Source organism: Panthera pardus, unplaced genomic scaffold (assembly GCF_024362965.1).
Source record: "Panthera pardus isolate Hobbes unplaced genomic scaffold, ASM2436296v1 HiC_scaffold_2, whole genome shotgun sequence".
Lineage (NCBI taxonomy): Eukaryota > Metazoa > Chordata > Mammalia > Carnivora > Felidae > Panthera > Panthera pardus.
In genome coordinates, this window is record NW_026526765.1 from 99990319 (window position 1) to 100013264 (window position 22946).

Below are 22946 nucleotides of genomic sequence, written 5' to 3' on the forward strand. Positions count from 1 at the left end.
TTTCCAGCCGACTGCCTTTAGATTGGAACTGCCACTTTTTCCTGAGGCTCTAGGCTAGGGGCCTCCTCCGTCACACTTTCGACTCACCAAGGCCTACAATTGTGTGAGCCACCTCCTTAAAGTAAATGTCCTCATAACTATCTATCTATCTATCTATCTATCTATCTATCTATCTACACACACACACACACACACACCTATTATGGATGGGATGTTTGTGCATCCTCTAAATTCATATGTTGAAGCCCTAATTGCCAGTGCGGTGGTATTTGGAGATGAGGCCTTTGGAAGGTAATTAGGGTTGGACTGGGTAGCGAGTATGGAGCCCTCATGATGGGATTATTGGCCCTATTAAAAGGAGAAAAGAGAGAGGGAGAGAGACATTGATTTCTCTCCTTCTCTGTTTCTGTCTCCTCTCTCTACCATGTAAGGACAGTTAGGAGGCAGTCCAGGAAGAGATTGCTCACCAGAACCCAACCTCACTGGCACCCTGACCTCAGTCTCCCAGCCTCCAGAAATCAGAGAAATAAATTTCTGTTGTTTGCACCACCCCGTCATTGGCCTTTTGTTATGTCAGCCTGAGCGGATTAATACAACGTCCTACTGGTTCTGTTTCTCTGGAGAGCCCCAACTAATACACTACCTCACAAGGTTGCTGAAGAACTTGATTGAGGCAAAGTACCTGTCACAGTGCTTGGCATGAAGCGAGTACTTGCTGGGTATCAGTACTTTTGTCCTTCCCACAGCATGAACACTGCCCTTTTTTCCAGGCCATTCCATCCCCTTCATGCTGTTTGTTCTAGATGGGATGACTTCCCATCTCTTCCCCATGATTCAAAGTCTAGCCATCTTTCTAGGCCAGTTCATGTCCTGCTTCCACAGTGCTACTTTCCCAGAAGACTTCGATGGACAGCAAGGGCTTCTTTTTCCAAACTCTAGCATACTTCAAAATCTATGCCTTCAATATTTAATACTTTTGAATATGCTTCCTTGTTTTAAATTAAAAAAAAAAACAAAACAACATAGCCACTATTTAGTGACTACTTACTATGGACCAGGCACTGTAACAAGCGCTTGCCATGTATCATCTTGTTTAATTCTCAAAATGACCTTATGTCATGTAGGCATTAGCATAGTCATTGTACAATTCATAGATGAAGGAATGAAAGTCTGGAGACTCTTATTGGTGCAATTGTGCTCTAGCAGAAAAGATACTTGGAATACTTTTGATGCATTCCCCCTCACTATTCTGATATCGCCCCTTCCCTACAGCTCTTCTGCCATTACAGCTGAGCAAAGACTTTTGTTGGCCTCAGAAGGAGAGAGTGGGGACAGCCTGGAACACAAGGTGACAGTGTGTCCCTCTGGCTTCTCTCTGGCAGCACTACCTTCCATGATAATGGTGGGTAACACTGGGAAGGCACTTTCCCAGCGTCCTTTGTTGCTAGTCACGGGCCGTAGAGTCTGTTCAGACCAAAGCAACTGGGGAGGCTTTGCCAAGAGCTTCTGGGAAATCGTTCACCCCTGATTCAAAGAGGGTCTCTCTGCTCTCCCCGATTAAAAGAGGAGCAGCGTCTCCTCTCTTCTTTCTGTCCTTCTGTTGATACCGACCAGCGAGGCCTTGCCACTGCAGCCATCTTGCAACCACGAAGGGAGGGTTGCCAGCCCTCTGTTCATGGCTGAACAGGAACATGGTGGGCCCTTGACACCCGGCCACTGGCATCCTTCCCCGAGGCCACTGTGGAACTACCGAACCAACTCTCAAACTTACCTACATGCTTACCTTCTCGTTATGAGAGACAATAAAAATGTTTCAGACAGTTACATATTCTGTTCCTGAGAGATAAAAGGTCTATGATGAGTCTCAAATTACACTTTAAGAACTTTTTGAGTCCCGGTTGAGGCAATAATAATCTCGAAAGTTAGGGTTCCATCACTCAAAGAAGAGTCAGCACATACTGATGTGGAGAAGCAAGCGGAAGGAAGTTATTCATATGGCCTGGGGGGGTACCTAGGAAATGAGTCCTCCCTCCTCCAGTAAAAGAAGGGAATACATCTCCATGAGTAAACCACAGAGGTGTCACAGGCATGGAAATACGTAGAAACAAGGGAGCCGTAGAGGTCAAGATGGAGAAAACCAAAATACCATAGAGATGAAATCATCCATCACGTAGTCTTTACCAAAAATTGTTCTTATTTAAAATTTTATTTTAATTTTTGAATTGAAATATAACGGACATTTAACGTTATTTTCAGGTGTATAACGTAATGATTTGGTATTTGTATACATTATGTGGTCTTTGAGTCTGGCCTATCTTACTTGTATCATCCATTTTATTGTGCATAGTATTGTTTTTTATTGCTGAGTAGTATTCCAGGGGTACCCATAGTTTATTCATCAATTCTCCACTTGAGATACTAGTCATTTCTAGTTTTTGACAATTTTGAATAAAGCCACTATAAACATTTGTATACAGTTTTTTTTTTGTGTGTGTGTGGAAACATAGGATTTTACTTCATTGAGTAAATATTTAAAGAGGAGATTCCTGGGTCATATGACAAGTCTATGTTTAAATTTCTTTTTTTTTTTTTAAAGTTTTTTTTTTTTTTTTTTTTTAAATTTTTTTTTTTCAACGTTTATTTTATTTTTGGGACAGAGAGAGACAGAGCATGAATGGGGGAGGGACAGAGAGAGAGGGAGACACAGAATCGGAAACAGGCTCCAGGCTCTGAGCCATCAGCCCAGAGCCCGACGCGGGGCTCGAACTCATGGACCGTGAGATCGTGACCTGGCTGAAGTCGGACGCTTAACCGACTGCGCCACCCAGGCGCCCCTGTTTAAATTTCTAAGAAACTGAAAAACTATTTTTTCCAGGCAGCTGCATCACCTTGCCATCCAATTAGCAATGCATCAGAGTTCCAGTTCTCCATGTCCTGATAAGCATGGGATACTGCCCACTGTTTAAAATTTCAGCCTTTGTAAAGGATCTCATCATGGTTTTACTTTGTGTGTGACTAATGATGTTGAACATCTTTTTATGTGATTAATTGCCATCTGTGCATTTTATTTTTTTAATATATTTTTTAGGTTTATCAATATTAAAATTTTTAAAAATATTTATTTATTTTTGAAAGACAGAGACAGAGCACTAATCAAGGAGGGGCAGAGAGAGAGGGAGACACAGAATCCGAAGCAGGCTCCAGGCTCTGAGCTGTCAGCACAGAGCGTGATGTGGAGCTCGAACCCACGAACCGTGAGATCATAACCTGAGCTGAAGTTGGACGTTTAACTGACTGAGCCGTCCAGGATGGCCATGTTTATTTATTTTTAAAGAGAGAGAGAAATAGAGAGAGAGGGAGGGGAGGGAAAATCCCAAGCAGGCTCCACACAGTCAGCTCAGAGCCTGAAGCAGGTCTCAAACTCACCAACTGTGATATCATGACCTGAGCTGAGATCAAGAGTCAGATGTTTAACAGACTGAGCTACTCAGGCGCCCATCTATATATCTTCTTTAGTGAAGAGTCTGTTCAAATCTTTGATTAAAAAAAAAAAACAAACCTAGTCTCCCCACCCCCTCCCCCCCATTATTGAGTTGTGAGAGTTCTTTATATATTCTGGATATGAGTTATTACATAAGTGCTTTGCAAACATTTTCTCCTAGTCTCTCTTTTCATTCTCTTAACAGTGTCTGTTGAAGAGACATTCTTAATTTTGATGAGTTCCAATTTATCAGTTTTTCTCTTTATGCACCATGCTTTTTGTATCCTAGTCAATTTTCTCAAAGCTTTGTGAGTTTTACATTTTGAATTTAGGTTTATGATTCATTTTGAATTAGTTTTTGTCAGGGGTGGGAAGTGTGTATATTTTCTTTTTTTGTATATGTGAATCCAATCGAGCACTATTTGTTGAAAATATTTTGTGAAAAAAATTTAAATTAGCAAACAGAGTGACCCTTCAGCAAGAATGGTTTGAGGAGCAAGGACTTTACACAATGGTTTCATTTAGTTCCTGCCCTGAGATCCAGTCTCAGATTATCGTCAAGATGTCCAAGTGTCCTTCGTTGAGCCACAGCTACTCTCCTTTCACTAAAATTATTCACAGCCTGGATTAGGAAGGCAGAATGAGCTCACACCTGATTAATCAAAGAATAGCTTTTTAGCTTTCTCTGTTTGGTAAATAAAAGGCATTCTCAGAAATTCAACACAAGGCGTTCTTTCTTCTTTTTAATCTTGGAATAATTGAGCTTGCAATTTTTCTTCCCAAAATGTTCTAAATCTCTCTGGCTGCTGGAGAAATTGGATAAAGATTCCCTTCTATCCTCATTTCATCACACATTGCTCGGTTCCAAATAGTTGGAAACAGCTGGATTTTTCATTAATCTGTGGGAAACTTGGAAATCGCCAAAGGCTGGCAAATAACTCAAATCTATGTGTGAAATCCTACATCACATTCCGGAAGAGAAAGCGGTACAGCTCAAATGGCACTAGGTAGCAGTCTCCTGTGGAGGGATGTTTGGCAGAAAGAGGCACCTCGTTGATGAGGGCGGTCATGCTCTCACTTCTGGTGGAGAAACTGAGGACTCCGCTCTCACGTTGGCACTTGAATAATTAGGCGAACCTTTGTGTTGGCAGGAGAATAACTAAGCCATGTTGACGTCGTAACCCAGTACTGGTGGGAAGGATACAGTGTTGCTGGAGAGTACATTTCATCACAGGGAGAATAATCAGTTATTCTTGGCACCACCCAGTTAGTTCTGAAATTTAGGCAAATGCAAAAGGGAGATAAGCATATTCCTCCACCTCCTGTCTTGTCTGCAATGCGTTGGGCTCTATAAATTTATCAGTTCATGACACGGTGCAGTAACAGTGGCTAGATATGTTGGTCTCAGAGTCTATGCGACTCTGTTGAGTTGTCTGGGAAATCAGGAGTTCTGTTATCTAAACCAAGAATGTTTCCTAATATGACAAGAGGCTACAGAAGCTATTTGACATGCAGGTGACCTTTACCCTGATCTACAAAAAGAGGATAAAAGTGGAACGCTGAAAAGTCAGAAAACTCACTGGTTAACGGAAGGGTCTCTTATCTCGGAGGTTGGTATTCAAAAACCTAAAACCAAGCCCCAATACTCTCCTGTTCCCATCTTAGGAATTTTTTTTTTCTTGTTTCTTTTCTGCAATCAAACTTGCTCAACTGGGCTGAATTTGTCAGAAGGATGTGGAGTGTGCCATGGACGGGGGGGCAGGAGTTTTAGCCAGATATCTGAAGAGACTGATATGGTTGGGTGACCAGTCGGTTCTAGGGAGGCCATGTTCCTGCCCCTCTCTGCATGCTTGTTTCCTTCTTCTATCACTAGCACACTCCCCTTCATCTTCTGGTGAGCTCACACAGTTGCCCCAGCTTAATTTTATATCACTTCTCAGTTTAAGTGCCCAACAGAGACGAACTAGAGCCCCAAGTCCCCCCAGATTTCCAAGTCCTGTTTGCTAACACAGTGTGCTAACCGAGGCCTGTCTTGACTTGGGTCCTCACTTCTGATTTAATTGGCATGGCCTGGGTCCAGAGCCTGGGGCCTGTTTTCCAACCACATAGGTGGAGGAATCACACTTTCTATAAAGAGACATGACCAGTAGGTCAACTGGCTACACTTTCCTATAAATGTCACCACTACAAATATAATGTGGAAGAAGTGCTAAATGATATAAATATTGAACACTGTTCAGAAAGAAACATAGATTCCGGTATAGCTTTGCTCTCTATCCTTGGAGCCAAAACAGACGGATGGGATCCAGAAGGATCTGCAATGACTGCATCATGTGACCCTGGAAAGAATGGATCCCGTAGCTGTCTGCACCCATGATGACTTTGCAGTGACTTACCAAGCTGAATTAATCAAATAGCCTTCTAAGCCACCATCTTCCTGGACATTAGGGCTCCTACAGCTCAGGGGAAATTATTGTCCCAGTTCAGGTGACTGCATGGCGGCCATGGTGTTGCCTTCAACATAGTGTGGACCATTTACAAACTGACCAAGAGAGGTTCGTTGTAGAGAAAGAGGATGGGAACACACTAATAAAGTCGTTTTTTATAACTTAGAGTTTGTCCGAGAGGATTTGCCTCTGTCAATAAATAAGAGTTGAAATAACCTTATCACACTTTCTCATTCTTTAACATCAGCCTCTTCATTTGTAAGTTTTCTTTCCCATTTGTACCTTTTCCCTGCTTGGATACTTTATCATGCATCTGACACAACAGGGGCTCCTCTGCCTTTCCTTAACAGGTGCTCTCTTTGTCTGCTATCTGCTCACGGAGGCAGGTAAGCCACCTATGAGTTATAGTTTATTCACCCACCTTTCACTAGAGACTCAATGGGGCAAAGACTCAGCCCTTCCCAAGAAGCTGGGTCCATCCAATGAGACCCACAGTTTTGATGGTGGTAGGAAAGAACATTATGGGTAGGAAGAGAAATCACGTTCAGGGGTAGAAATCCATGTTTAGGAAGCAGCAAAGGGTGGGGATTGGGGGAGAACAACTAGAATTGGAGAGTGGGTCTGACTCAGAGAAGAGATTTGGGAGAGACTGACTGAACAGGACCTGTGTTCACTGAGGAATGAAGGGGGAGAGGTGAGCCAGCCTTTCTAGGAAATCAGACAGCCTGTGTGTAGATCTCCCAACACAGAATCCCTCCTTTTATCCTGACTTGCTTGTCTGTCATGTGTTATTAATTCATTAAGGAGGTGTTCCCAGAAGAAAATGGCATGGAAGTGGTATGAGCATGATAGGGAAGAAGGGTGTGATTTCCAGAAGGGTCCCTCGGATGCCAGGTATGGCATGATCCCAAAAGGAGCTCTGGAGATCAATAGTTCTGTCCTCAAAGCATGTCCCAATCCAAGGTGAGGAATTTGGTCTTTCACACTCCTAAGCCCCTTAGTCATTGGTTAAGCACTTCTCCCAGGGGGTCCTAGCTGGGTTTTAATTCAGTCCTACAATCAGAGAGATCTTTCGGCCTGTCTCTGAAAAGACTCCCTTATACAAGTAAGTGCTTAGGCCTTTAAAAAATGTTGACATACAATACATGGTTATTTCCAACGATGTATCAATTCATTCATCCATCAAACTTTTTCTGAATGCCTCCTAGGCATGAGAATTTTGCCAGGCACTGGGGATGCAAAATCAACCCCACAGAGTCCTGTTTTCCAAGTAGTTGAGGAGACAAAGAAAACATCAGTTCTTATAATAACAGAGCTATAAAAGGGTGCTGCCCATCTAATTATGGATGGTATAACTTTGGTGCCCACTGATTCAATTGCCACATATCATCATCAGGGAATGGAGCTGTCTCTTTCCTAGATTCTTTTCATGACCTATTGTTGTGTCCCCTTAGTGATTGTGGACTACACTAATATACTACTATATTTAATAGTATACTAAAAAGCATAAAGGAATATTCTCTTTTGAGTTTTCTTAACTGTTAATTTTTGAGAGAGAGAGAAAAAGAGCACGACTGGGGGAGGGGCAGACAGAAAGAAAGAGAGAGAGAGGGAGATGGAGGATCCGAAGCTGGCTCTGCACCGAGAGCGGTGAGCCCAACGTAGGCTCAAACGCATCAACGGTGAGATCGTGACCTGAGCTGAAGTCAGACGCTTAAGTGAGTCTCCCAGGAGCCGCTCTTTTGATTTCTTAAGAATGACATCTTTCTGCTGGTTATTTCTGAATTGGCCTGGTGTCTCATTCAAAGAGGTAACTAGATAAAGGCATAGATACTTACTGAGTACTAGTTGTATGTCAGGTACTGTGCTAGATACTGGGAATGTAGGTAACCCTGCAGAACACCCCCTAGAGAGTTCTTGTTAAGATTAGATTTCGAAAATGTAAAAACCTTTCAGGCTGAATGAAAGAAATGCTATGTGTGTGTGTATGCGCACACATGTATGTGAGAAAACTAACAATGAAGCTGCCTTTGATACACGGGCAGTACTCTTCCTCCAGAAGGCTGGTAACCAGTGAAAAAGCTGTGCCAGCAGGGTCTGTGTCTTACCAGCCCTGAGGCATAGGCAATCCCAGCATTCCTCCAACAGGGCTCCAATCTTCACTAAGCAGAGAGGACGCTAACTTAGAGAGCAGCTAACCAATGGGACAGTCTACTCCTCCTTGCTCCCGGGCTCCAGGGGAACATTTTGGATAACAGTGGATGAAGCACTGGGGTGGTGAAGGAAGAGGATCGTGGAAAATACTGGCAGGGTCATAAAAAACAGAGAAAGCGGAAACTTTGCTTTGGATGAGAGACAGAAATTAGGTCACCAAAAGCTAGTCTGCACTCTCTCTTCCCTTGTATTTTGGGGTGCAAGAGAGATTGTGAAAAACTGTTGGTAAACAATTTTAATTTACATATATATATTATATATATATATAATATATATATAGTCGGCCTTTCAATTTTTACAAAAAGTTTAATAGTCACAGAAAGGCCAAGAATAGCCGTGACGAAAATGCTGACCGGTAGGCACAAGGTCTGGTCCCTTTCAGATCAAGCCTGAGGGAACTGGATAGGGCTTGAATGGCGGCGGGGGGCGGGGGGGGGGGGGGCACCTGAAACTGTTATCCTGGACCTGGTGCCCTCAGATCAAACAAAGATGAGTACAGCAAGGGAATAAACAATTGGATTAGTCACGCAGCCTAAATAAGGTCTTTCCCTCTGTCTATGAGACATGGGAACCTCCGTGTATTGTGGATGAAATCAATCAGAGTCTGGTGGCATTGTCAGCTGGAGTCAGCTCTGTGTCCAAACTCAGACTGTATGTCTAGAATCTCGGTCTTAATGTAAATTGGCTTATGGCTAGGTCTTCCCTGGGGCATAAGCTTCCATCATCCAGATGGCAGAGTGACCCTCGTGGAAAGAAACATATGGTAGGTTTATATCTGTTGTGCACAGAAGAAGGAGGACGCTGTTCCAAGAGCCACTGTGGCCGATGCCACAAACAGTGGATATCTCTGACAACAGATTGCCAGGAAAATGCAACTTTGGGGTGAGGAGTGTTGAGAAGTAGGGAAGAAGGGACCTATCACCAGCATGCTGATTAGAAGATGGGGAAAAGGGAGGGATATAAGGGAGGTAGAGAAACATTAAGGCCTGGGTATATCTTGTGCTTTGAAGTTCTTCTGTGGGGGAGTTAACTACAGGGACAGCAAGACAGATATTTCCTGTGGTTTTGGGCCAACTTCCATATTCTTTGGAGAGAGATTGCCTTAGTTTGGATATCCTCAGGAGAAGACACTAAGGCAAGGATTAAAATTCAAGTAGTTAATGTAGGGAACACCAATAGGGGCCTGGGGAAGTGAGACAGGAACATGAGAAGGCAACCAGCTAAGGGTGTTTATCAAGCCAGTCACCCCTGGGGTGGACTGGTATTCAGTTCCTCTGGTGAAGCGGCGGCAGCAAGGGTCAAAAACACTCCCTCAAAGTCATTTTACCCAAAGGGCAAGGGAGTTGGGGTACTTAGGCACCAACTGTTTCCAGTCATGGGTTGAGGACTACTCCAGGGAACTTCCTCCTGTGATAGTTGGCCCGTCTGCAGAGAGCAGCACAGCAGGTTTGGGCAATGTGAAAACACTCTTTGACAAAGAAAGGCTGATGTTGCACTTGGAAGCAGGGCAGGTGTATGCAGATGAGGCCGAAGGGAGGCAGGAGGTGCCCTGATAACGTTGCAACTACGATTTCACAACCGAAAGAAATTTACAGTGGGGATGGGAGAGCAGAGGACACACACATGCATATACCACATCCAGGGACATATTTACACTTATGTCAATATAGAAATATGAATTTTATTTGTTGAGGGAATAATGCCTGTTGATGGTTGGAAATCAGCACAGAGAAGTACAGGGAAAGATCACAGCTCTATTATAGAAAAATCATAGCACCTAAGATTAAATAAAACCTTTTCCCTGTTTTATCTCAGGTGCTTTCTCCTCTTTGGAAATGGGGCATAGCAAATGGAAGATCTCCTTCTTATAACTAAAAATTATTTGAAGACAAAAATACTAAAAACAATTATTTGCACCTGGAACTTGCTCTAAACCTACCTGAAACTTGTGATACATTTTTGTGGTAACATCGTAAGCTACAAAAATAGTCAAATCATTCTCATGAAGTAGAACTCACTGTGTCATGCCTACTAAAGCTTAATTAGGGAACTTGCACTGAATTATAAAGAAAAGCATTTATTTATCGGATTTTTTTATGAGCCATTTGCTACAAAGAGGCATCTAATGGATGTTGCACCTTAGTGTTGACAGAGTTCCTGTCCCTAAAAGAAGATAAATGAACATAAAACAACATATTCTCGCATTTCACAGGAGGGAGAAAGTGAGGCACAGAAGGCTATATGGGGTAGAGTATCTTCAACTTTTTTCATAGGGACTGTAGAAGTATCCATTCCATTGGGAGACACATTTGATTCACGGTCTCATTTCTTCCCTGTGAGCGAGGGAAATAGAACAGCGAGGAGTCATCATGGAGGGTCGCGGTTAGTGGCTAATGGCATTTCCTTGCCATATGGGAGATCAGCTGTACCATGATATGTCCAGATATATCTACTCTATGTTAAAATCCTCATGCACACATAGGAGAAAGGGAAGCATATAGAGGATAAAAACCTAACAAACTGGCGCCACATAGGCTGTGGTTAATATAAGTAAGAACCAAAGGTCTACTAGAAAGACCAAGACTTATGTGAAGACCCAAACTGGCGGACCAGTCCTTCCTGCAAACATGAATGCTCAGCTCAGGAATGAGCTTCTCTTGGGCTAGCTCTATGCATTATGAAATAAAGAATATGACATAATCCTGTGAGACTATAATATATCAAAAATACAGTTGGATAGTTGAGAACTAAATGTTTTGAATGGGGGAAGATCTTAAGTTTCCTGTAGGTGGGATCTTAAAGAGGCATCACAGTAAAGTGGCTGAGAGCATGAACTCTGGAGCCTTACTGCTTGGGCTCAACTCTTGGTTATACTATTCATTGCCTGCGTGATTTTGGGAGGCACATATAACCTTCATAGGGTTATATAGGGAACCTTCAGTTCCCTTCATAGAATCTATTTCCTAGAGCTATTTGCAAATATTTACAATAATGTTTGGCACACAATAAGCCTTGTGTTTTTAAAGGAAATAAACCTTAGCAGAGGCGCTTTCATTGAGTTCCTTCTGTATCTCAGAATTTTCTGAAGATTTAAATTCAGCAAATATTTATTGAGTACTCACTTGGACTGGGCATGTTCCGAGTACTGGATAAAAGTGAATTTCTTAAATCTCTGTCCTTCCAGGTGTTCATGAGATAATTTTTTTTCCCTTTTTTTTTTTTGAAAGCTAATTTTTAAAAAATGCTTTGAAACAATGATAAACTTACAAAATGGTTGGAAATGTAATGTAAATCATTTGTCCCTCTACCTAAATGAGAAAAAGTTGTCACATAATGCCCGCCACCCCTGATTACTTCAACGTGTTTTTCTTACAAGAATAAAGACATTCTTCTCCCTAACACAATCCAACCACAGCCATGAGGAAGTAACAGTGACACATTGCGACCATTTGATCCTCGGACCCCATTCAAGTTCTGTCATTTGCTCTTGTCATGCTTTCCAGTTTGAAATTACATGGTGCCTTGGGTTACATCTCTTCAGTTTGCCTTAGACTCGAACATGTTACCTTTCTCTCCTCATCTTTCATGACCTTGCCACTTTTGAAGATTATAAGCCAGTCATTTTGTAGAATGTCCTCCATTTTGGATACCATCACGATTAGATTTACATTGTGCCTTTGGGGAATGACAACATAGAAATGATTTTGTGTTTTTGCCATTGCACCTTGTCTAGTAGCACCAAATTTCAAGTTGTTCCATCCTGTGATGTCCATTCTGATCACTTAAGACGGTGTCTACCAGGCTTCCCCACTATAAAGTCATCCTTTGTCCTTTGTCATTTATAAACATTTTGTGGGGAGGTACTTTGAAACCATGTAAAAATTCTCTTCTTCATCAAGCTTTCAATCGGCTTGTTTATTTCAGTATGGACTTCTAATTTCCTGTTGTATTCAATGGGCTATAACCTGTTACTATTATTATCTCTCAATGCTTCAATTGTCCCTGATTTAGCCAATGTGAATCCATTGAAGCTGACCTCTGTGTTCTTTTGACATTTTTACCTTCATCTTCGAGTCTGGCTTTCTGGCATGACAAGATAGGTGGAATATCTTGTACTTTCCCTGTTCCAGCTCTGAAGCAGATGTTTCTCTGAGGAAGAACCCTGGTTTCTTTTCGTGCAGGATGGTAGTTAGAGGTGGGTACCTAAGTACACTAGGTGTGCCCATTGTCCTTGTGGTGTCATCAGTCCCAGGCCCACCGAGTGGACACAGCTATATTTCTTTCTGTTTAATGTTTATTTTATTTTTGAGAGAGAGAGAGAGAATGAATGAATGAATGAATGAATGAGGGAGGGATAGAGAGAGACACACACACAGAATCCGAAGCAGGTTCCAGGCTCTGAGCTGTCAGCACAGAGCCCAATGCAGGGCTTGAACCCATGAACCATGAGATCATGACCTGAGCCCAAGTCAGACACTTAACCGACTGAACCTCCCAGGCACCCTGAGCTATATTTATTTGAAAACGATTCACTCACATTAATATATCCCATTCCAATCCACTATTACACAGGGCCCATTCTGGTTTTCTGCCTTTCTGCTGTACTTAAAATGTTTACTTACCTGATCAGTCCTCCTCTATGTAACCCATGTCCCATCTCCATTGCTCTGAAGTCTCTCTCCTTTGGATGCTCAGGCTCTGAACCCCATTCTTCACTATGACTCCACTCGGCCACATGAACACCCCCCTCACCCTGCTGGGACTCTCACTCCCTGGGCCTGGCTAACCCTCCCACCTCCATATAGACACCCTCCTGCACGGGCCTGGGCTCCAGCCCCCCATGTCAGGCCACCCCTTCCATGTAGATGCCTTCTACAACCTGCTCAGCCTTTCTGGCAGTTATGTACAGGGTGACTGAGGGCAGATCTTCAAAGGCTCCTCTGGGGCATATTGAACTGAATTGAAGAAACCAAGCTAAAACAAAACAAAACAAAAAACAAAACTAAACCCCCAAAGCAAAAAACACCTTGATGTAATCACATGTATTACACTTCAAAATATGTAGCTAAGAGTACTAAGATGAAATTTGTTGAGTCTCCTCCACTTTTCCACTTTTAAACTTTAAATTAAAATGAATGATAGCACTTAGCTGTGAGATCTCAATAGCTGACTGATGGAAAAGGAAATGAAGTCAAGTTTAGCTAGGTTCACACCTGAGTCAAGTGAATGCAAGTCTAGGGGATGAGGAGTCAACCCGGACCAGGATGAAAGGGGCAGACTCTTTTCTGCCTTTATGAGTTTTGATCTTGACCCCAGAGACAGATATCCTGATTAGGGAAGAAATGAAAATTGGGAAATAGCCAAGAGTTCAGGAAGGGGCAACCGATGGAAGATGCTTCTGGTAGACCCGGGAGACTTCCGTGGACGAGAAAAGAAATTTCATCCAATTTTATCTAAGTGAATTTCCTCTCAACCCAGAACAGCAGGACATGTAATCTCCCAGGAAAGATAGTGTTGAAGATCTCATTTTCTAGTTATCACTTCTCCTATGCTAGAGAAACAATTTTACCTCAAAGGCCTAGACTAGGGGACGTGCCCTGTGAATGTGATCGGATTTGAACAACTGGCTGGTACTCTGCTCCTTTCGGGTAAAATACCCGTGGGGGTGGGGGCAGCCCTTCTAGGGAGCACAGCTTCCCTGGGCCCCTGTCTTCCCCTGGGGGAAGGGAGGAGAGCTGTCCACTGCAGGAAGCCAATTGTTCTGGTTTTATCTTCCTAAATGTGTGCTTCCTGGGTGGGAAGGCAAAGGAAGAGGAGACTCCCGCCTCCCCACCCCTCTCTTCCCCAATCTGAAAGTCTAAGAGATTCCCTCAGACCAGGTCAAGTCCCAGGTATTTGTTGGAGTTTCAGTGAAGGAGGAAACAGATTCCCCGTTTTGCCCCAGCCCTGGTCAATCCAGCAAACTCTCAAGGGTCCACAAGGAACCAGGGAAATGCTATTTTGAGAAGTGCTAATTTTTATCGGGCATGCCTTAATCAAAGGGCACCCCCCCTTTTTTTTTGCTTTGTTTTGTTTTCCTTTTTAAGAATAATCGCTTCAAAATGATTAATGATGCCTGAAGCCACCAGTCTCGCTTCCTGCGGTGAAATGCAGAACTTTTGTGCATGTCTGGGTTCGTAGGAGGGTGTGCTCCAAACGGCAGCAACAGATAGTTTCCCATACCGCACAGACAGTTGGGTCTTTGTTCAGCAAAGCTGACTCTGGAGGAAATGTGCTACAGAATGGGGACCCTATCCTCTGCAGGGAGGGACGGCTCTGCTCCAGTTACGGAAGGGAAGGGAAATCTTTCACTTCTTAAGGTGCCAGAACAAGATTGCTGCTGGGTTAGCTGGAGCCTAATACTTTTTTTTTTTTTTTTGATAGGAGCTAAGAACAATCAGGAGGGTGTCTTTGAAAACAGGTGGGATTACTGAAGGATTACAATAGAGGGATAGGTAACACCGAAAGTCACCACCCTCTGGGGATGCTGCGGCCTTACTGGACTTCTAGGCTGAGCTGGGGGAAATAATTCCCAGGGGAGCAGCCTGTTCCTCCAGCCCATTTCCCAAGACCAGCCTAACCCGCTCTTATCCTCTCTTCACCAAGGACCCAGAAGGGGAAAGACAGAGCAGGTTGGCAGCTGCTGCGTTTGACATTTGTGCGAATCCTGTTCGGGAAGGAGTCTACATGATCCTTGCTTATGAAAACTAAAACTAAATACACAGGACTGTGGATAGACTCTTTCACAGAATTTTTTAAGTCTAAATTTTTGTCATGCAAATCCCCACGCCCCTCTGCTAGCCTTCATATCACTGCTCTGAAAAATGCGATATGGTGAAGTCAAAACGAAATTCCCCTTTCTGGAGCTCACAGCAACCTCTACCATGGTCCCTTCTTTCAATAAAGTGATTTATAGGGGAGCCGAACTTCCCATTCAGAAAGGCAGCAGATAACACGGTGAGGAAGCAGGAAGGGATGTATCACAGTGGAGGTGTGAACGCTAAGGGAGGTGTCAGCGAGAGCATAGGTGTGCACACGCGAATGCACAACATACATGTAACCAGCCTTCTCCCTTCTGGACAAATTAATGCCAGTAGGTCTGTTTCCTTGGGACCCACGTTTCCCACTTATGGGCAGCATTGGAGGCGCAGCAGATCACAGCAAGGAAACGTGAAAACATCAAGTATTGCTGTATGGTTATCTTGTATTAGAAAAGTCAGATGGCAGATAACAAAACAAAGCCAAAAAATCTTCCCCAAACTCAAAGCTGGTACCGGCTCCTCCCGGGCTGAGCCGTTCTTAGGTTACACTGGGTAAACCAGGCTCTCATTTTGCAGAACTATCTTAGCATCAACTGTGTGAGAAATTGTAAGTAATTTTGGGCAGTGTGCCCAAAGGGTTGGAGCCAGGAAGACGGATCTTTATGTTAACAGGCAGAGCACCTGCCTGAGAAATCTGGGAACACACGTTTTCTTCCCACGACGCCTTCTCCATGTGAATTAATCTATTAGCTGGTACGTGTGTCGGTTTATTTAGGAGCATGTGTGCTGACAATTGACTTCTGACTGTAAAATATGGTCTTCGGGGAGAAAATGATTAATTGCCTGTTGCCTGCTTTAACGTGTGTGTGTGTGTGTGTGTGTGTGTGTGTGTGTGTGTGTGAGATGACAGTCACTGTTAGTATGTATGTGTCTACAAAACTAAAGACAAATAATCGTTAAGAAACTGGAAGGTGTGAATAAAAAAAGCTCTTGGTATTTGGACATTTGCGCCCTCTTTATGGACACGAGAGTCAAGGAAATCTCATTTCTTACTGAATGCATTGTTTCCAAATATAAAACAGGAGGCAACTCACGGCGGAAAAAAAAATTCCAACCCTTGAGTTTTCGGTTTTATGATGAAGCCTACTTTCTTGGGAAGAAACTGAGGGCTGCAGACATCTCACATGGTGTTTACCATTATCAACATCTGTTTGTCTCTGTATTTTCACTTTTAAAATGCTGTGATAGTAAACTCTTCATGTGACCTGGTAAGAAGGCAGAGACCACAGGTAGATGTCCCAAACAGGCTAGCTGATCTAATTTCCAAAACACAAAAGTGCATTTCCCAATAAGGATACTGAAATAAGGGAAAATGGCCACTGTTTCATTATAGAAAGGACATTTTTTAGAAGGCAGGAATATATAATTTCCTAAGTTGAAGAAATGTAATGTGGTGGAAAGCTCACAACGCTGTATTCATCTTTCTCATGTTGCCTTCATGGACATTCGGGAAAACTTCTTTTGTATTTTTTCTTCTTTTTTATTATTTCTTCTTTTTTCATGTTTTTTATTTTATTTTTGAGAGAGAGAGAGAGACAGAGTGTAAGGGGGGAAAAGGGCAGAGAGAGAGACACACACAGAATCCGAAGCAGGCTCCAGGCTCTGAGCTGTTGGCACAGAGCCTGACACGGGGCTCGAACCCACAGACCGTGAGATCATGGCCTGAGCCAAAGTCAGACGCTCCACCGACTGAGCCCCCCAGGCGCTCCTATTTTTATTTATTTATTTAAACCTTCTTTTCTGTAAGTGCTGGAGGCAGCACATTGGAGGCTTTTGACACTGCATTAAACATATCCTGACAGCAGTGGTGCTCAGAGTGAATTAAAGGGAAGAGAGGAGGGAACAGGGTGGCCAGTTTGGAGCCCAGCTCGTCCAGGGGGAGTAGGACAAGGCTCACTAAGTGTCTAAGGCCCTCTGCTAAGTGCATACATAAGCCATTACCTCATTTAATGACCATCTAGCTTCCAGAATCTGTTGAGGGGGAGGCTTGTTTCAATTCACATATGTTCCCAGGCTGTCTACACTGGGGTTCCGGAGAGTGACTGGGGCTGGGAGCTGTATGAAGTCGGCAGCAGGAGACTTGGAAAGGAGAATGCTGCTCAGACAAAGAGGCTGTATGGGAAGCTGGAAAGGGTGGTGGTGGGGGCGGGCGGTGAACTCAAGACTTAAAAATAAACTCGGAGAAGGCCGTGACACAAAAGGCAGGAACGTCAAGGCACCAGATGCCACAGAGGGGCAGGGAGTGGAAATGGGTAGCAGCCCGTATTGACTGTGCGTATTGACTAGGGTGATTGGGAAATAATGTAACATCAGGAAAGCAATCCAGTTGGCACCAGAAATCCACTTGCAGAGGGGTGGGGACCGAGTAAGGAGAGGTTTAGGGAGAAGGAAAGCAGAGATGCAGGCATAGAGAGCGGTTCCAGAAGGCAACAGCGCGATAGCTGTATTTCCTTTTTTTAATGCCAAGACTTGAGCATTCTTTCAATCACTCAACAAACATTCATGGGATATGTGTTACGTATCAAGGATTGTGATAAGTGCTGGAGACTTAGAGATCAAAGGGGCAGTCTCTGCCCTTCGAGAGCTCTCAGTCTGTGAACTTTTTGAGGGAGACAGAGATGTGGACAGATAATGCTAACGTTGTGGGGTAAGAGCTCTGGGGAAGGAGAGTTTGAGGCTCTTGCCACACAGGCCAAGAAGTATTCACCTTTCCCGGAGAGGGCCAGTGGCTGGGAACAGCATCACAGGGTTTGAGGCTGAGCTGGACTTTGAAGGATGACTAGGAGTTCTGTAGGCAATGAATGGAGGAATACCTTGCAGGCAGAGAAAACAGAGGGTGCAAAGGAATGGCGAGATGTCAGTGAGTTGTAACGCTGGATCGGAGAGCACAATGAGTCCAGTAGTGTGGAGGCAGGAGACATCTCACGAGTTTCCTACTATGCTGTAGACTTTGGATTTTAAGGGGTCAGTAGATCCAGAGGAAGCAGCCAGTTGAACAAAGATGAGGGGATGATAGCTGAGGGGGAAGGAAGAGAAGCTGAGTGAAGGGAAGAGTGATTCTGAGGTGGTGAGGAGGAATGTCAAGGTTGTGGATGGGGGCTAGCCTTGATCGCCTCCACAAGGTAGTGGCTTTGGCCATCTGGCACTGAGGGCAAGACTGGGAGGGGGAGGGGGGTCTGGCAGAGCTGCTCTGGGGAATTCTAGAGAGAAACAAAAGGATCGCCATATTGTCATTATTTGAGATTCACAGACTTTCATCAGATACGTAACTGATTCTCACTGACACCATCACCCCTACATCTGTTGTTCTGCTTTTAAATGAAGTGCGACCTTACTTTCCAATATCCATTTTCTGTAAAGATATCAAGTGCCAGACGCATGGCCGTTCTGAACAGGAGCCAAGGTATATTGATTACATATACTCTGTCTTCTTGTTGAAACTTGTTTATATTTCGCAGCATCAGACAGCAACCAACAGGAAGGACTCTTTATGGAACACCAATTATTTCTATCAGTGGGAAGTTTTCAATGAAGAAGAAAAGCAGGACAAGTATTTACACTCGGTATTTATCTGAAAGTGAATTCCTACCAAATTTTCTATCTCAAAGGGAAGCATAACATAGAAAAGGTAGTGTGGCTAGCATGAAGAGCACTGGGTCTGGAGTCCAGAGGCTGAGGTTTTTGTCTGGGTTATACCATTAATAACTCTGTGACTGTGGGCAAAGTTTATTCTTGGTTCCAGTAGCGGCTGGGTTATAATTTTTCTCTCCCTGTTTCCCCACCCCCAGCATAATTATAGAAACATAATAATTAATATATTAGAAACTTAAGACTTTCAATTTATGATTTTATAGGTGCAAATAAACAACTTCAGGAAATAATTCTAAATTCTGTCCTTGTGCCTAATTTATGAAATGAAATCGACTAACATCTGTTTTATCAGTTCATGAAAAGCTAAGTCTGCTCAGGGGATTCACTAGTTTTACACCTTAAGGGAGAAGGATGGTGAGACCGGAATTTGACAAAACCAGCATGTGGAGAATCAGAGCTGGAAGGACAGGTTGGAGGAACCGTATGTGGTAAAAGGAACATTGGCTTTGCAGATGTCTGATGTTTGTGGACGGTACCCACAAGGATTTTATCATGTAATTTAGATAATTTGTAGCAAGTTTTCAAATAGAAGGACATTTGTGTGAGTCCTTTTTTCCCATAAAAGTAGATAAAGGAAAAAGGAGGACAGTCTTTTCACAAGGATAGGGATGATATGAACTGCTCACCCAAGGACTTGTAGTTTTTTAGGAATCAACTCTGTGGTAGGCAGAATAATGTCCCCCACCCTCCAAAAGAGGCGACATCCTAATGTCTGGAACTTGTGAATGTGTGGTTTTACATGGCTGAGGGACTTTACAGATCTGATTGAGTTAAGGATCTGAGATTAGAGATGATCTTCGATTGTCCAGGTGTGGTCAATGTAATCACAGGTTCTTGTCAGAAAAAGGCAGGAGTGTCAGAGTCAGAGAGAGGGAGATGTGACAACAGAAGGCAGCACAGGTCAGTGTGATGCCATTGGAGGAAGCAGGGCATAAGCCCCTGAGCCAGAGAAGCCCATGGGCTCCAGAAACTGAAGAAGGCAAGGAATGGATTCTCTGCTAGAGTGTCCAGAAAGGTTGCATTACACCTGCATTATAGTCCCTCAGACCCCATTTTTGGACTTCTGATCTCTGATGTGCTAACACGATAAAGTTGTGTTGTTTTAGGTCAGTAAGTTTGTAACGTGTTACAGCAGCAACAGTGGGCACGGTGGCTGGCATGGGAGTAAGAACACAACCACTAGTTGACTGAACAGGTGACATCAGGGCCAGGTAAGGACTTTTCAAATGGATCAAAAGGGTGGGATGGATCAAAGGAAGTGTATCTGCCATTTCTGGCCTGGTAAAAAACTGGAGGTCACACTTTGGTGATACCAACTGAAGGTGAAAAAGGGTTGTGACGGAATGTGAGGAAGCATCTTTTTATCCCCACGTTCCTTGGGTCCAGCCATTTTCTTCCCTCACACTGTGGTCTGATCAAGTCTGGCATGAATAGTTGGCTTGTGTGGGTGATTCAAGCAGAGTGGGCTGTGAGGCCTTCTGAGGGGACCCATCCAAGAAAGATCTTCACCAGCTCTTATTTAACTCATACTCCCTGATAATGTGTTGGAAGCGTTATATAATCCCTACGTATACTCATTCCTCTTTCATGCTCTGTGTTGGGTTTCTTGGGGTCAGACCTTCTGGAGACTGCCCCTCAACTTCTGCTCTTTGGCCTGGGCCTGGGCCCAGCCTTCAGACCTTCTTTGATCTCTGGAGCAAGTAGTCTTTTCTGTTCAGACCCCAGCTGCACCTTCTGTGAGCCTTCGGCTGAGTTCCATTGAGAGTTATCTTCTCCATCACCGGGGTCTCACCAGGGATTTGGCTTCCTATCTTCGGTCTCTGCACTTGGCAATGCTTGAAAGGCTGCATGTACATTTCATACTTTTGCGTATTCTCAATCTGCCATTCTTGGATTCCTGTGCCTCTGGATGCTGCAGAGGGTCTGTTCGTCACTCTTGCTTTCTTTTGTTTCCCCCTCTCTGTCCCGGATGACTTTATCAAAGAAACTCCACTCCGCTCTTTCTAGCACTTTCCCTTTCAGCACCAACCACCCAGGGCGCCCACCTGAGACTTCCTGGTCTACCCAACCCGGCCTTCTTTTCTCCTGCTACCAAATGACTGTTTGGTAGGTCACACCGTACACTTTCATGGTGAAGACAACTTCAATCTTTTCCAAAGAAGTCCCCAGGGGGTTAAAAGTGTGTAACATTTAAAAGCACTAAAGGAAGAACATGGGGGTGTTGTGGCTGCAACTTCTGTCACTCTGCTGCTTGCCAGGGTGGGTAGAGTTAGCTGATGGTGAGGAAGAGCTTCCTACCTCCTCTCTCACCAAGCTAATGACGGCTCTTTCAAAGACACACGCTAGATTGAAGCAATGGCCTTCTCTGATAGATGAAGACATTTTTGGTAAAAATAATTAAAATCAAATGGAGGGCATATAACCCTAAGAATTGAAAGCAGGGACTGGCACAGATATTTGTATACCTATGTTCGCAGCAGATTTCTTCACAATAGCCAAATGTGTAAACAACAAAAATGTCTACCGGTAGATGGATACACAAAATGCGGCAGATGCATGCAATAGAACATTACTCTTCCTTAAAAAGTGAATTCTGGGGGCGCCTGGGTGGCTCAGTCGGTTAAGCGGCCGACTTCAGCTCAGGTCACGATCTCGCGGTCCGTGAGTTCGAGCCCCGCGTCAGGCTCTGGGCTGATGGCTCAGAGCCTGGAGCCTGCTTCCGATTCTGTGTCTCCCTCTCTCTCCGCCCCTCCCCCGTTCATGCTCTGTCTCTCTGTCTCAAAAATAAATAAAAAAAACGTTAAAAAAAAATTAAAAAAAAAAAGTGAATTCTGATATATGCTACGATGTGGTTCAACCTTAAAGACCTTCCACTAAGTCAAAGAAACCAGGCACAGAAGGATAATTATTGTATGATTCCATTCCTAGGAGACACCTACAAGAGTCAAATTCATAGAAAGTGGAATGGTGGTTATCCGGGGCTTGAGGGTGAGTGAGGGGAATGGGGAGCTATCATTTCAAGGGTACACAGTTGCAGTTTGGGAAGCTGAGAAATCTGTGGAGATGGGATGTGGTGATGGTTGTACGATACCCATGTACTTAATGCCCCTGTACTATATGCTTCAAAATGGTTAAAATGGTAAAATTAATGTATATCTTTTCACAAAAAAATATTTAAAAAATAATATGGTGCCTGGGTGGCTCAGTCGGTTAAGCATCTGACTGCAGCTCAGGTCATGATTTCACAGTTCGTGGGTTTGAGCCCCGCATCGGGCTCTGTGCTGACAGCTCAGAGCCTAGAGCCTGCTTCATATTCTGTGTCTCCCTCCCTCTCTCTCTCTCTCTCTCTCTCTCTCTCTCTCTCTCTGTCCCTCCCCGGTTCATGCTGTCTCTCCAAAATAAATAAGCATTTAAAAAATTAAAAAAAATAATATGGAAATTATGGCCTGCTGGCCTTTCCATGATTCACATTCACTTTTTGGTCAAGGCACACCTAAAAATGTCCAACGGGGCACAAAAATTGTTGAGATTACCTAGCAGTGTGGTTCCTATTTTGTGTACTTTCTTCTTTCTGAGTAATGGTGAGAAAATCTTCTTCAAACAGTACTCAAGTACACCCTCCTACTGAGCAATTTTTTCCTGTGCTTGTAGCACACTTATCTAAGAAAGAACACATGTTCAATGATTCGAATGTGTATTTACAAAAGTTACCAAATAAACTCGGTGACCATGGTAACACCTTGGAGCTGTGCTGGGTAATCCGGATTTTGTAATTCATGCCCACGCATGATAGGACACTTTTGTCCTGGGCTCCTTTATTTCACATAGGAAGTTTGTGCCCTCCAGGTAGCCACGCTCCGAAAGGGAGCTTTGATTGAAACAAAGCAGGCAGTCGGATTCCTCTTGGTTTAGGTGATGTTGTGGCCGATTGTCATGTGGAACTTCTGAAAGAGAGATACCATCTGGTCACCCTGGGAATGGGAGTTTGTTGTTTGGGCTGAATAAACGCAGATTTGGTGGCCAGATGCCCTGAGCACTTGGTAGGCTTGTTGGGTGATTTCTAGGGAGTCACCTTGCCGCTCTGTACCTAGACGCAGTGGGGTTGTCACATCACATCTGCCCAGACTTCCCAGGGCAACCCAGGTTGCGTTCCTTGTCATAATGTGGGGTGCAGGTATGGCGAGAATAGAAGCATCTCTTTAGTGCAGTTTAAAATAAAAATAACGCCAGATTGAGATACCACCTCACACCAATCAGAGTGGCTAAAATTAACAACTCCAGAAATGACAGATG